A 15,003-nucleotide genomic window follows, 5' to 3' on the forward strand; every position below is an offset into this window, starting at 1 on the left:
ACGCCTTAAGGTACACAGACTTTACAGGCTCTACATCAAGCGGGTCACTGACAACCTGTTATGAGGAATGGATTTTTGATATATCAATAAAAAAAAGGCTTCGACCCTTTGCTCTGCTAAATTTAATATAGCATATTGCAAAAGCATTGCTATATTATATTTGCATTTGCTTAGAACACAACGAACCCTAGCTCCGACCCTAAGTAGGCCATGGTGACCTGGTGGATGTGAATCAGTCTTATTTTGGGATTGGAAATTGAAGCACTGATGCAGACACTGGGATTGTTTCTCCCTCTGGAGCAGTTAAAAAGTCAGGGATCATCTCATCTTATTAACTGCAGTCAAACTCAAACTTCAGCTCCAAATGATGCTAAAAATGCTTTAGTCATCCCTTATGGTCCAGTTGGTTTCTGAGTGATTAAGTCAGGTTGTGCAAACTTCATTCATCTTTATAGCACTGGAAATCGCTCATTTTTAAGCCCATGAATAAAAACTTTACGTGTTTTTATCACCATAATAATCTGCTCGAAGTGCCAATGCTAACACATATATATAGCAACAAATGCAAATAACCTGAGCTAAAGAGTATTTATAACTGGTTATTTGTTGGTTGATGTGTTGGATTCGATTTTATTAAGATCCGTGTGTCTGAATGACAGAACAGCGAGATGTCTGCGTGCAGGTTTAATGTTCCTGTCAGACTGATGACAAAAAGTCTTCCTGAGGTTTAGGAGCTGGTGTAAAAAGCCAAATTGGTGCAGTTGCTATTTAACCACATGACATCAGTCAGGACATTCACATATCTGCCCTGGTGATTGTTGTTTTCAGCTTTAATTATTGTCATCTTCAGTTGGTGGATGTCTGCAGAGAGTCTCAGGTGTATGCTCCCTCTCTGTCTCCGTGGTTCAGACTCTCCGGAGAACCCTTTCTGCTTGATTTGTTTGTTTGCTGTTTTTGCTCATTCATTTCTGGGCTCCTATCAGCGTTTATAGCTGTAACACAGGATGAGCCAAACCCAACTGCTGATCAAGCAACAAAAATGTGAACAATGCAAGCATGGCAGCGCAGTGCATCTCAGGCATGTTAATCAATTAAAGAAACCAAAGACGAGATCCTCTGCTGCCAAAAATGAAGATGTTACAAGAAGAAGGAGTTACAGGAATACAGCTGCTGCCACGGCCGACTGCGACACCATCACCTCCGTTCATCGCCAAAAAAATAAACACTTGTGAGGAAGGACAGAGGCGATTGTGACTCAAAAGTGTCAATGAAGTTTTCAGTTTGCTCCTTTTTCCACTTTCTGTGTCTAAGAAGTCCCAACGTGCAGCCAAAAATGTTCACTTTCTGTTTACTCGTGTGAGTATAAATGTCTCATCAGGATATGAGCTCCGATAATCATAATTACAGTGGTCTGACCAACAGGTCAGCCTTTTAGGATTACACTGGCATTGTTCTGCACATGATAATCCTCGGTAAATGCTGCAGATTACTCCATGATGGCCACGGTATTAAATCCAGCAGTTATTCAAAGTGCGCAAAGCCTTTTCCACTTTCATTAATGACCCGTTGGCCTTTTTTGTGCATCAAAGCGTGCCCTCTACGAAAAATAAATGCCTCCAGAAAATCATTAGTCCCCACAAATCCCACTATTTTCGGACCACAATGCACTCAGCTAATGCTTCCACAGTATCCAACAATGAGCTGTACTTTAATGCCAGCTGTCATTTTAGAAACAGAAGGTGGGATCTTTTTCTCAAATGGCAAACGTCTCCACTTACAATGGAGCTCTGTGAGCGCGCAGCAGGAGGGAGACTCGTGTCGTGCGACTGCTGTGCGCTCAGTAATTCAGCAGTGTTTGAGTTTCTCTGTTCTTCTGAGACTGTGAGCTTCTAGACAGCTGGATGTATAAGCAAACTGTCACTCAAACAAGTAAATGGGGAGGGGGAAAAGAGGAAGTAATCACATGGGATTACCAAGCCTTTTCTGTTTACAGTGTTACAGAAACATCAAATTTAATTTAAAAGGAAGTTGAATGTTTTTCTGAGATTTCCCGTTTTCCTTTAAGTCTCTTATAAAGTCTTTATGTGCATTAAAAGGTGAGAGAGTTCAGAAAACACTGCTGCTGAACTCTGCGGGAACATTTCCACATGACTGGCAGCAGCGGCTAGTTTGGCAGAGCCGATTCCTCCCTCACAGTTTGGTTCAAACATGAACAGCCATTACGCATCCACCCATATGTGAGGGTTCACGTCGTATTTTTCATCATCGGTTGGGTGAACACGAGGCTCCGCGCACACATTTGTCTACCTTCCAAATCATGGTGAGAGCACAGACCCGTTTCTAAAAGGTGCTGGTGACTGCATGGTGGACTGGATGTTATGTGGACTGTTGTTATGTTCTTAGTCATTAGTTTCAAATCTTACTGAATCCAACATCCATCTATCGATCCGTTATCATCAACTTATCCAAAGCAGCAGGCTAAGGAGGATATTCACGACGCCCTTCTCCCCAGCAGCGCTGAACAGTCCCTCGTGGCCCCCAAGGCCTGATCTCACCAGCAGGTTCTGGGCTTGCTCCAAAGTCTCCTCCCTATTGTTGTGTGCTCAAGAAACCGCTCCTTCCAACATAATGGAGTAGTTCTTCTCTTAGCTCCCACCGGGCGTCCAAGGTCCTCAGCCTGTCAGCCTGCCTCAAAGACAGGGAAACTCATTTCAGGCACTTGAATTCACAGCTTTGCTCTTTCTGTCATTTTTTAAGATTGGATGAATGTTTGGAGCTCTCTCTTCACCACTTTAGCCGAGTATAATGCCTCCAATACTGCTGATGCACCAATCCACGGGTCCACCTCTCACTCCACCCTCCCATTAGTCATGAATAAGACACTTGAGTATCTTGCTTTGGGTTATTTCTCTTGCCCAACTCATAATGATGATGCTGGATATTTTGTTCCTTTTAAATATTTTTATTTAAATGACTGTTTTAGCCTAATGAGAGTTTTTTATGGTGTGGAGTGAAGGTGGTGGAGAAGATGACCCAATTAGACAAGAAGTGAAAGCCAGGGAGGGATACACAAGGAAAAACAATTCCAAAATAAAACAGGAAGATATGATAAACACAAGGAGAAGACGGAGGGAGGGAAAGGCTGGAGACACACAAAACATTAAAAATCAAAACAGGAATAAAAACTCAATAAATCCCAAAAAAATCCAGGACCATGAAATTTATAAACCGGTGGGTTTCATATCGATGACATCTGTTTTTATTACACAGATCAATAGTCACACATGACACTGAGTACTGCACCGTATTGTAGACCCCTAAATAAAGTCCTGAATCTGCAAATGAGCACAGCCCCGTGGAGCAGCACTCGCAGCTTATTCACCTTTTTCTGTCCCCATGATTAAGGCACTCAGCTGTCACCTATATTCCTCCACAGGGAGGAGGTTATTTTGAGATATTTTACAGCAGTTTCAGGAGATCAAGCGAGGCAAAGTAAAAGTCAGAGAAGAGAAATAATGGGAAGCACAATTATGTCAAAAGATGCGCAAAAAGCTCAGAAACAGAGAGACAACAAAACCAGCAGGGTAGTTTTCAGCTGCATCGGAGTTCACCTTGAAATAAAAACATCAGTGAGTTGATTAAAGAGGAAAAAAAATCAAGAACATGTCAAGAACTTTCTAGATGCAAACGCTGTGAGGACCCTCTGAGCGCAGACTGCAATGAAATTACTTTGTTAATCTGGATTTGTATCTGTTTTTTGTCTGGATACAGATGAACTTTTTGGGGGCATTTCAGTAAAAATAAACTGCCATTTGGCTGTAAAAAAAAAAATCCCCTTCTGTTGCCTTTTCAGTCAAATTAACAAACTGTCATTTGTTGGCTGCAAAGTCTCGTTGGAGAAATGATTTGATTGTCCTGCTTTTAGCGAGGATTATGATTCTCCGACATGCGACAAACAGCTGCTGTCTGCTACGGCTCTGTGTCATGACGTGGCGTGTGTTTGGCTATATTTGTATATTGGATGCGTTTTGGATAAGTGAGCTCCATCGTGCAGTCAAACTTAGTGGGGCATGTCAGTGCGCAATTTCACTGATGGATTCTTCAATCGCCACACTTCTCTGGGGCTTGGGCTTTGTGAAACCATTAGCAATATGGTTTGTGCGCCCATTTAACTTAATTGCAGGGATGCTCAGCGGGTAAAGTGTGGCTATAACTCTGCAAGCGTTAGGGGTCCCATCTTCTCTGCAGCTTGGAAGGACAGCTGAGTTTTGATCCCCAGTGGGGCTGAAGCAGTGACAGAATAAGATAGTCACTAATATTTTTATTGCAAAATCCAGAATTCTTATTTTTAAATTGCACTTTTAATAGTAAATTATAAAATAAAAATAGCAAATGTGATTAACTTCAGGCTGACAGTGCTGCAAAAAGTATTTGCCCCCTTCTGGATTTCTTACGTGTTTTTTTGTCACACCTGCGTGGTTCAAATGATCAGACAAATGTTCTTATTTGACAACAATAACCCGAGTAAATACAAAATGCAATGAGATGAGATGCAGCGAGAATTCCAGGGATTTAAGTAAAGGTTGTTGAGTTCTGGCAGGTAAGTGAAGATTAATCCTTTCCTTAGAGGAGCAAACCAGCCTGAGACAGCAGGTGAGTACTAAACACAAGAGGAGGTCTTCAGCCAACCGAACACGAGACTGCAAGGCAGAAAAAAGGCAACGTTAGGAAGCACACAAGCATGACTGAGCCCGATCACCACAACAATCTGGCAGAGAATGGCTGCTCGAGCAGGTGCTCAAGTACTGGCAGGTCATGAGCAAATCAGAAACATGTGTGTTGGCTGAAGAGCAGGAAACTGAGAGACCCTGACAGTTGGTGGAGTCCAAGAACAGAGGCTTGGACTCTAGACTGAGGCAAAGTGGAAGTCACAAAATGTTAAATTCTGTTCGAAAAACATGGATGCCACTGTTTCTAGAATTAAGAGGAGAGGGAGCATTTGGCTTGTTATCAGCTGGTATTGGAGGTCATTAGTACTTATGGAACTGGCAGCTTGCACATCTGGAAAGGCACCATCAGCGTTGAAAGGTATATGCAGGTTTTACATCAGAATATGCTTCCATCCAAACGACACGTGTTTTAGTCGAAGGCTTTGCATCAACAAAACGATGCTAAACCAGCTGAAAACATTTGGTGCAGCGTGAAACAAACAGAACAAACAGGACCCCTGAGCAGCTGGGTTCAATCGCATACTGCCTTCTTTTAGATTTTACACAGAGTCCCAACTTTGTTACAATTTGATTTGTATAGACACAGAAATGTAGGCTGAGACAACATGCCAGTTTGATAGAATTTAGGATCATATTTTAAGGGAACAAGAACAATAACATAGTTGCTACAAAAAGGTTGTGTATGTATTAAAGACGTGCTTCAGGGGAAGACAAAGATTTTAGATGCTTATAGAATAAAACTTTAGGCTCTCCTGTTATCTGTGCACAGTGATCAGAGACATCTACAAGGAATGGTGATGATATTTTCCAACAAACACGGCTCACAGTGAGAGATAAGCACCGCCTAATCATTCAAACTGATGAAGTGACAGCGAGTCAGCAGGCGAGGGCATTAAAAGCTGAAGCGAGGCCCATTGGAAGCAGGCAACAGGCTGCCATAGATTACTGCTGCCACTGTTATTGTCTCTCGTTTTAGTTTCATTGCACATCACCGTATGTTTCAGGCAATAATTTCATCACTCGTTTCCAAATAATGATCATCAGCTTGTTGATTTGAAAGCCGACGTTTGTTCCCTGAGTGCGATGAGATGAGACGACGTACTGAACTAAACTTAGGCCGGAGAGAAGCTTTGCAGCCTGTTCTCGCTGTGTGGGGAAGAAAATGGTATCTGACATGGATCTGTGGTGAAATCGCAAACACTTAGCTGCAATGTTTTAATTAGACAAAATGGAAAAATGGGTTTGAAAGCCAGCACAATACATTTGGAAAAATGCAGTCAGCTTGCTGCTATTTATTAAACTTTAGATAAAGATTTTAAACTGTCTTTGTGCTTTCTGCTCTTCTTGACTGCCTCAATATCATCAGTGAAAATATGCAGAAAGGGTCCAAAAGCATTTTATCTGGATTTTGTAGATGTGTTTATCATTTTTAATGGAGATTTGACGCTTGGTGTACTCACCAGGATTTCTTAAATTCGAGTGAGAAGGATGAGATCAAGAACCAGTCAGAAAATTCCCAAACCAAAGAACTGTGAGGTACTGGACTGACACACACACACATATACCTTCAGACACCAAGTGACTTTTTGCACAATACTCAGTGTTTTGCACATTTCTGTTGCACTGTTGTGTCTGTATCGCTCTGTTCTGTCTGGTGTTGCACTCTCTTTGTTTTGATTTTTTGCAATTTTTGCACACTTGCACTTTATCTAGTCCTGTGTTGATTGTTTGTTATATGTCATATGTAGCACCATGGTCTTGGAGGAACGTTGTGTTGTTTCACTGTGTGCTGTACCGCTGCACATGGTTGGAATGATAATAAAGCCACTTGACTTGACTTGACTAATGAAGCTAACACAGAGCAGTCTGGATACAACTGTAACTGTGTGTGTTTAATTCTTTTAGGGGGTAAAAGTAAAGACATTACTTTTACTGCAGAAGCCACAAAATGTTAATGCCCCAAAACCCAGTTTTTATTGTTTCTGTCATGAGTCTTATTTGAACAAATGTCAGAGCAATAGCATCAAGAAACAGCTACAGTTTATTTTCCTTAAAAAATTAATTCAACTTTATATTTTCATATTTTTCACCTGGTTCTCCGTCACCTGCAGTGACTCCATGTCTCACCCACAGTGGGCCTCGCCCCACAGTTGGAGAACCACAAAGTTAATCACAGTGGTGCACATCCCAAAAAGTTGATTCTGTTCATCTGGATGTAGCGTTTGCAGTGGGAGAAACGTTTCATCGCTCATCCAAGTGACTTCTTCAGTCTCAGCTGACTGCAGGTTTCCCCAATCTTATAAACAGTACAGTTGCACAATGACTGAAACCAGCCCACTGAATGAACAATGGGCTGTGAGGTCCGCTGCTTGATTATTAATATGCAAACTGTCATGACCATTGATCAATAGCCATGAGTACCATTCACAGAGTTCACAGCTGCAAGATGGTGAAAGATGTACCCTTAGGCCCCCTCATCAGTTCAGAGATGGTCTTTTACATAGATGGTCTTGGATTTATTTACCTGGATGATTGAGCACACATCAAGACACAGTGGTGCACTTTTTTTTTCAAAATGTGAAAACTGGTAGTTTTACATCTAATAATACCAAAAGTTTTCATTGCATTTTTAACTATTTAAAATAATTTACTGAGGAGGAAACACTGTATCTTCACACCTTTGTTCCCACAAGGAAGCCTCAAATGGTTATTCTGATTTGACAACACATTTTTATTTGGGGCCAGTTAGATTTTAGATTTCTTAGTTGATGTGACAAGACAACACATACTGTGTCTGAACCACAGCTTCCCACTACCTCATGGGTACGTGGGTTAATCTGGACATGGTGCCAAAAAGAAGCGGTTCGCTGTGAGCAGGATTTGAACCTGCGCGGGAAGATCCCATTGGATTTCAAGTCCAACACCTTAACCACTCGGCCATCACAGCTGCTTCCTTTTGCTTCTTTGCTTTAGTTTTTGCATGTATTGTGACACCACCAACTAAATCATTTCCACTGATTTCTGCAGTGAATTTTTTCACTTGTCTCTTTGCATTGTCTCCACCTGAATCTCACCTTTTTCACAGCACAGCTTAGGTTTGCAAAGCTGCATTTAAACAAACCACCTAACCCTTTTGCACAGACAATGTGCAATACTGTGCTAGACCTTGGAGGGGTGATGATCTGGACTTGCAGTTTTTGAGGCAAACATGAACTCTTCTGTATACCAAAGTCACATGAGAAGCCATCTGTCTGACAGTCAAAACGTGGCCAAAATTGAGTCATGCAACAGCACAATGATCACAAGCACAGCAGCAAATCTGCAACAGAATGGCTGAAAAAAGAAAGAAGGTGCTGCACTGACTGAGTAAAAGTCCAGACCAGTGGTGCAACCTTAAGCAAGTAGTGCACCAACAGCCATACTTGTCAAAAAGATCTTTGGCTTTAAGTTCAGGCATCTACAAATACAGCCTGAAAAGATTGTGATGATATGTTTGGTCGTGGTTATATCTACTAACGACCCAATCAAAACGCAGCGTGAGACATGCTGATTAAGACGTAGCTCATTTGGATAATGATGATGATGTGTAATATCATCAAACGTCTAGTTTCCAATTCTGTATCCATCAAACGTAACGTCCTACAGGTTTTTAGATCGATGTCGCACACTGAAGTGAAATCGCAGTGTGCTCGAGCCTTCAGAGGCAGATGGCTGTTTAACCCTGTGACGAACTGTACAGAGACTTTGACCACAGTGACTCACCTGCTGGTGGACAACAGCGCCGTGCTACGTTTGTCATTCACTTTGGTGCGTTAATCGCTGTTTTTCTGTAACTTTGTAGGAGTATGTGTGGGACGTGTGTTTGTGTGCATCTGTGTGAACAGCGCGCGTTGTGTGCAAATGTTTAGCTCATTGGAACATGCTGTCAGCAGTTTGCTCTCTCAGCCCGCCCACACGTGAACGGAGAGCTGATCAAAGCTGGAGGCGTTATCACAGCAGATTTTCCTCACAGGTAGATAAAAAGGATTTTTTTCTACTTTGAAAATCTAATTTTTTCTCAACTCTATAGTGTTTCTTCTTGTAATGAGCAATGAATTAGGTCATGTTTGAGCTCAGCTCTACTGTGCACACCTTCTCTTATCTCCTATAAACAAACTCTAAAATGAACATTGGTGGGATTTTAAGGAGGAGCATTTTGAAATCCATTTCATCGTTCAAAGACGCAAACAGTCTCTTTCCATCTTAAGAAACATAGAAAGAGACATCAAAACTAATCTTAGGCAACACTGGAATCTGTAGAAGCGCTCTTTTTCTACTGGATAATAAAAGAACTGCAAACTCTTCAGCATTTTAAAGGACAGTGACAGTTATTACAACTTTAGCCCCAGCACCAAAACTCAAGACTGCGCTGCTTCGGTTAAAACATCTCATATTAAATTAAACTTCAGCCGGTACACTGGACCACTAAAACAAACTTTTCTGTTCACGAATGTAAGTAAATAACTTACTTACATTACAGTTACAGTTATTACAAATAACTTACTCAAATTATCATCTTAATCAAAAATAACAAAGTGCTTTTCTATTTTTTTTTTCTTTGTTTTGTGAAATAGTACATTTGATAATTCATGAATAACAACAATAATTAAATTTTACTATTAAAAATTACAGAAACATAAAAAATATATTGGTGATTACAATAATATAATTAATAAATACAGTATAATGATTAACATACTTTTGAAACAGCTTGCACATTTGATTGGTTACAAAGTCACATGTTGTCTCCATGCAGGTCCATTGATTTGGACCTACATTCCCTCACTGAGCTTCCAGTCCAGCGCCGTAACCTGCGCTTGAATGTTGCATGTAAAGGCAACTTGTGAGGAAATCTAAAAAAACAATGATATATGTCAGTTTATTTAACTGCTCCAATGTGACAAATGGCACATGCAGTTGTAATGGATCATTACTTTAATGTCTGCTAGCAAAACACAGATGAAAGATAATACAGACTAGTTCTGCTGTTTAGAGTAAAAAATGAGGGTAGGACAGATAAATAGCATAAAGTGTGGGTGTAGCTTCTACCTTTTTTCTCTGGGACTTTAGAAGACAGCTGATGCATTTATGGTCATAGTTTCAGGCCATACTGAATGAAAATGAAGTCAGGTTAGTAAAGTTTTATCATTCTGTAAGTCAGAAAGGAGGATTATCTGGTGAAAATGGTTGAGTCCAGGATTTTCTCTATTTTCACTCAGTAGTAGCATAGTTGATGAATGTAGGCTGTAGAGCCTGGACCAAAATCTTCAATGCACGACTGCTTTTTCTTTCCTTGCTGCATCAGGAGGACATCTGGAGGTCACATCGTGCAAACAAACTTCTACTGATGCAACTAAACTGGATTTTGTTAGAAGCTCACCATTTCATGCTGCATTCCTATCAGCCTAAAGGTCACCCATGCATTGCATGTATTGAAGGTGTCTCCACTACTGAAAAAACAACATCTTAAGTCAAAATTTCAAGTTTTTTCTCAAACCTTCCAGCTATTAACATGTTTTTTTCTGGCACAGTGCTCACCGGTAATCATGGCTTTAGAAAGTGTTGCCTGTTATAAATATTATTATTTTAACTTTAGCCACTGGGAACAGGATTCAAACCCGTGCAGTGAAACCCAACAAAAGTTCAAGCCGGAAACCCTAACAGCAGAACAACCACAGCCCTGAAGTCCTGGCCAAGAATGGCATACTTACTGTCTCATAAAAGAAAGACCAGCCTTTTTTCCTCTTTTATATTTGTACTGAGGCTCATTAAAGACAATAAAGTATAAAAGTAAGAAAGGAGCAGGAGCTTTAATAAAATAAGAAAAAAATCTACTCTTACAAATTTCCTTCCTTATACCGAGTCAGTCGATAGGAAAATTAATCCAAAAAGTTTTCATATTTCTTTGCCCTTGAGAAAAGACAGTCCACATTACAAGTAAATGAAACCACTTGCCATTAATTATGCTTAGCAAATGAGATTATCCACAGCTGTCAGCCCACACACACAAACCGGACAGTGAGCGGGTGCTTCTTGCTTCCCCCCTGCCATGCCTAATTTCATTATTCTATTAAATAAGGTTCATTAACACCGGCTGAATGGAGAAACTTCCCTTCTTAAGCTTTGATAAACACAAGCAGTGTGCAATACGAAGCCACGCAAGCTTCCTGCTCTCTCTCTTTTTTTCCCTCTGCTGTTCTGCATCTTCCAGAACATTATGGCCTTTTGCGTGCAGGCAGCAATCATCTGAACGACTAACATCAGCATTTTCTTTTGCACTTTCTGCACCCACTGATGAATTTACCTCAAAGAATGCAAGGACAGAAAAACCTGTGGTGGCTGAGAGGCTAAAGCGAGGTACAGAAATCAGCTGGACTATAACACCGGTGATGTGCGGCCCCAATATTTGATAGGTCGACCTCAACACATCTGCATACCGGTATACAATGATATATACACTAAGGAATGTTTTGTGCACTTTTGTACAATCTATAGCGACTGACTCTCCTTTGGATCCAGCCTCAGGCGGCCACGAGAAGAACTGTGGGGTTGTCTTATTGTTGCTGCTCAAGTGCATTATCACTTTTTTATCACGTTGGTATGACTGCTCCTTTGTCTTCATGTAAAAAAATCATAGTTTGTACTGCAAACACTTTTTTGACATAATTAAGTTGGATGACAAAGACTTCCGTGCACCCCTACCCAGCACCAATCCCCTCCAGTTATTCACCAATTTGTTCTTTGCTACATGCACATGCTCTCTAAAATCTGCTCACCTGTTTTGCAAAGCTCAAGCTGCACAACACCATCGTGTAGATCTGTTCATGTAAAACTTTAGAGGTAGATTAAGCAGACAGTTTGTCACATTGCAACTTGGATAACCTCTATTTAAATCAAGTGGAAAGTCTACTATTTCATTCACAAATGGGTGTGAGTTAATGAAGGGCTTTGTGGACTAGCGAGGGTGTGTTTTTGTGTCTATATCAGAGGATGTCAAGTGAAAGATGATGAAAAACGTGAAAATGGCAGCAAGTGTGGGAAGACGCGAGAGCTCAGTAGATACGACGCAAAGAAAAACAGTTATTAACTTCTTTTTTTGTCTGAAAATAAATGGTCCCATTAGCTGTGATGATGCAGGTCATTAAAACACCTCCAGCCTCCACCTGCCTTCAGAAGCACAGGACTCACATCATTACGTTCACATCCCATCTCACGGCTCTCATTCATATCATCCCACCACTTAATGGCATCACACGCCTAATATAACTGAAAGGTGGAAGGTTAATGCACAATAGTTTAGTGTGCACTCTTCATTATTCTAATGACTTTTAGTTTGCTTTGCAGTGCCCTCCAGAATCAGCAGTCACTTGGGGTAAAAATTAGGAAAATAAGCAGTAAAATTACCCACAAAGAAGTCAGAAAAGTTGCATATTTAATCTGACTCTAGCTTCTTTAATATTACTTTGTTCTCAAAAGAAATATCTCAGTTTAATGGTGAAATTGACACCACTTTTACTTGCATGGAGCACAACTAATTTCATATGATTCTCTGTAATTTGCAGCCATGTTCAGCTCATAATATTGGTTTTTAAAAAATAATTTTTCATTTCAGGAAGCCTTAAAAGTGAAAAATGGCATGTAATAAAACTGCAGACTAGTTTAATGTTGATCCATAATAGTTATAGTTTAACAGGAATTCATTAATAGCTTATGAACAGTATAATTGCTGCTGCTGCTCATATTTCAGTGTTTATGTGAATGTATTCTAACAAGAAATGCTACAAAATAAAAACTCTCAAATGGTACTTGTGCATCAGATAAATGGGAATAAATGGGGTCACTGGTTTGGGGACCAACAGGGATCAGCAGGTGATCTATTATGGTGGGTTTTTTTCCTGAAGCCAAACTCCAAAAACAAAACAAGTGGAAGTTGTAGTGGAGATGGAGTAGAGAGGAAAGGGCTGCATATAGAAAGTAAGGTGTGAGAGCTTTACAGAGGATTGTGCATTTTAAAATCCATGTTGGAATCTGCCAGTAACCTGCCTCAGTACCACAAGCTCCTGTCAGGCATCCCCACTCTCCAAAATTGGGTACCAAGCCCCAAAAACAACTTGTTACGGCCGATGCCGGTGTGTTGTGGACCCAAAAGCACAGGAGGGAAAACTGAATCAAAGAAAAAATGAGCCGTTACTGTGGCCAATGAAACACATGAAAATAAGTAATAACATGTAACACACACATATATATATATATATATGTGTGTGTGTGTGTGTGTGTGTGTGTGTGTAAGGAGAAGAGGATGGATGGACATAAACGAAGGGAAAACACAATAAGTTTAAGAATTAAACTCCACATGCTGACGGGGTATAGCTATACCATTTTGGAAACGATTAATAACTGCAGTTACTGAAGACTCCCCCAAATGGCATGTGTGTGAGGGATATTGTAGATATAAGTTACCATGAGCGATAATAGCCACTAAAAGCAGAAATATCATTATATCCACCAGCAGTACAGATTATAAGATTGACAAAGAAAAAAAAAAAAGGTTCACGGGGAAAAGTGCTCATTTACTATCCATCCATCCGTTTTCTTCCACTTATCCAAATTAGGGTCACAGGAGCCTATCCCAGCTGTCATGGGGCAACAGGTGAGGTACACACTGGACAGGTCAGCAGTCTGTCACAGGACTAACACAGAGAGAGAGAGAAGCATTCACACTGATTTTCACACCTAATTTAGAATCACCATTTCAACTAACAAGCATGTCTGGACTGTGGGAGGAACCCAGAGCACCTGAAGAGAAGAACCACACAGACACAGGGAGCGCATGTGAATCTTCTTCATGTGAGGCAACAGTGGTCACGACTGCACCGCTGTTACATCCCCACATATATGTATATAATGATATATAACTTTTTCACCATCTCCCAGATAGCACAGGACCATCATCCTTCTCAAACTAGACATTTGTGCCAGTTTTCCTTAAGTGTATATGGTAAGTCTGCACACTTTCCACTACACTTTGCAGCTGTGATGGCCGAGTGGTTAAGGCGTTGGACTTGAAATCCAATAGGGTCTCCCTGCGCAGGTTCAAACCCTGCTCACAGCGGCTCAATGATACCATGGGGTTTTTTGCAAAATAACAGAGAGACTGGGTGTGCTGGTGATTTTGACCCTCAGTCTTAAAGCAGTTAATTGTCTGCACAGTCTGCAGGTGATAAAGTCTGCGTATGAGGAAGGAGGTGGCAGCTGACACTACAGTTGGAAATCCATACAGCAGAAATTTTTGTGCTGTCAGTTTTATTTAAGCTGTTTAAGTTTCAGATCACATAAAATTACCAGGTTTGGATTAGAAAGCTTAATTTCTTTATGCATGCAAAGAAATTAAGCTTTTTAAGTTAAGCCTTCTTCAGTCTCAGCTGACTGCAGGTTTCTCAACCTTATAAACAGCACATTTGCATAATGACTGAAACGAGCCCACTGAATGAACAATGGGCTGTGAGGTCCGTTGTTTGTGAGGTGACCGAAGAAGTCGCTTGGATGTGTATTGAAACATTTCTGAAAACATTACGTCCAGATTAACAGAATCACATTTTTGGGAAAAGCTTCATTCCTGTGGTTGGTTTCTTGATAATATTGTCCCATACTACCAGCAGTGACAAGGACAGAAGCAAAAATAAAAACAGCCGAAAAACCTTCAGGAGGAAAAGGGAGAGAGCAATGTTCGGTGGCCACCACCAGCAGAAATATTTATATTTTGGGGGGGGGGTTCTCGTGTTTTAGCCTAACTATTTGCCTAAAAATCTGTCATCAGTATTATATGAATCATGATAAAACACGCCTACCATGTTTTGGGTGCCTGCAACTGGTCCGTCGGGTTATTGTCTGACCAGAAACACTTCCCTTGTGTTTTTTACTATTTCCGTTGTCATTTTTCCCATATCCGTTGTGTTTTGTGTGATTTTTCTTATTGTTGGCGTTTTCTTAAATTGCAGTCCATTTGTCCTCTAAGGGCCACCGTAATTTTTTTTATCACCTTTTTCTTACTAGTTTCTTTATTTTCAAATCATCTTGAAAAAAGTAAGTGATTTCCAGGAAATGTTACTTTCAATATACCCTTATAAGTAAGAAAGGATGTGGGTGAATATGCTTGCCGTAATCTTATTCATTTTTACGTATTAATATAATTAATTTGGAAAACTGTCGTAGGGTAGAGGCTGGGTAAAACCTG

General features: G+C 40.5%; 1 protein-coding gene and 2 non-coding genes across 3 annotated transcripts in view; 2 read left to right on the forward strand and 1 right to left on the reverse strand.

Annotated features, from left to right (window-relative positions):
• Window positions 1-15,003, forward strand: part of LOC146687069 (inactive double-stranded RNA-specific editase B2-like) — a 36,655-nt gene that overhangs the window by 1,507 nt on the left and 20,145 nt on the right. The window lies entirely within an intron of this gene.
• Window positions 7,596-7,677, reverse strand: trnas-uga (transfer RNA serine (anticodon UGA)). Its single transcript has one exon. It is a non-coding gene; the product is annotated as a tRNA-Ser (tRNA).
• On the forward strand, window positions 13,800-13,881 carry trnas-uga (transfer RNA serine (anticodon UGA)). Its single transcript has one exon. It is a non-coding gene; the product is annotated as a tRNA-Ser (tRNA).

Source organism: Copadichromis virginalis, linkage group LG18 (assembly GCF_057382275.1).
Source record: "Copadichromis virginalis isolate Kocher_CV1m ecotype Utaka linkage group LG18, C_Virginalis_male_GT1.1, whole genome shotgun sequence".
Classification (NCBI taxonomy): Eukaryota; Metazoa; Chordata; class Actinopteri; order Cichliformes; family Cichlidae; genus Copadichromis; species Copadichromis virginalis.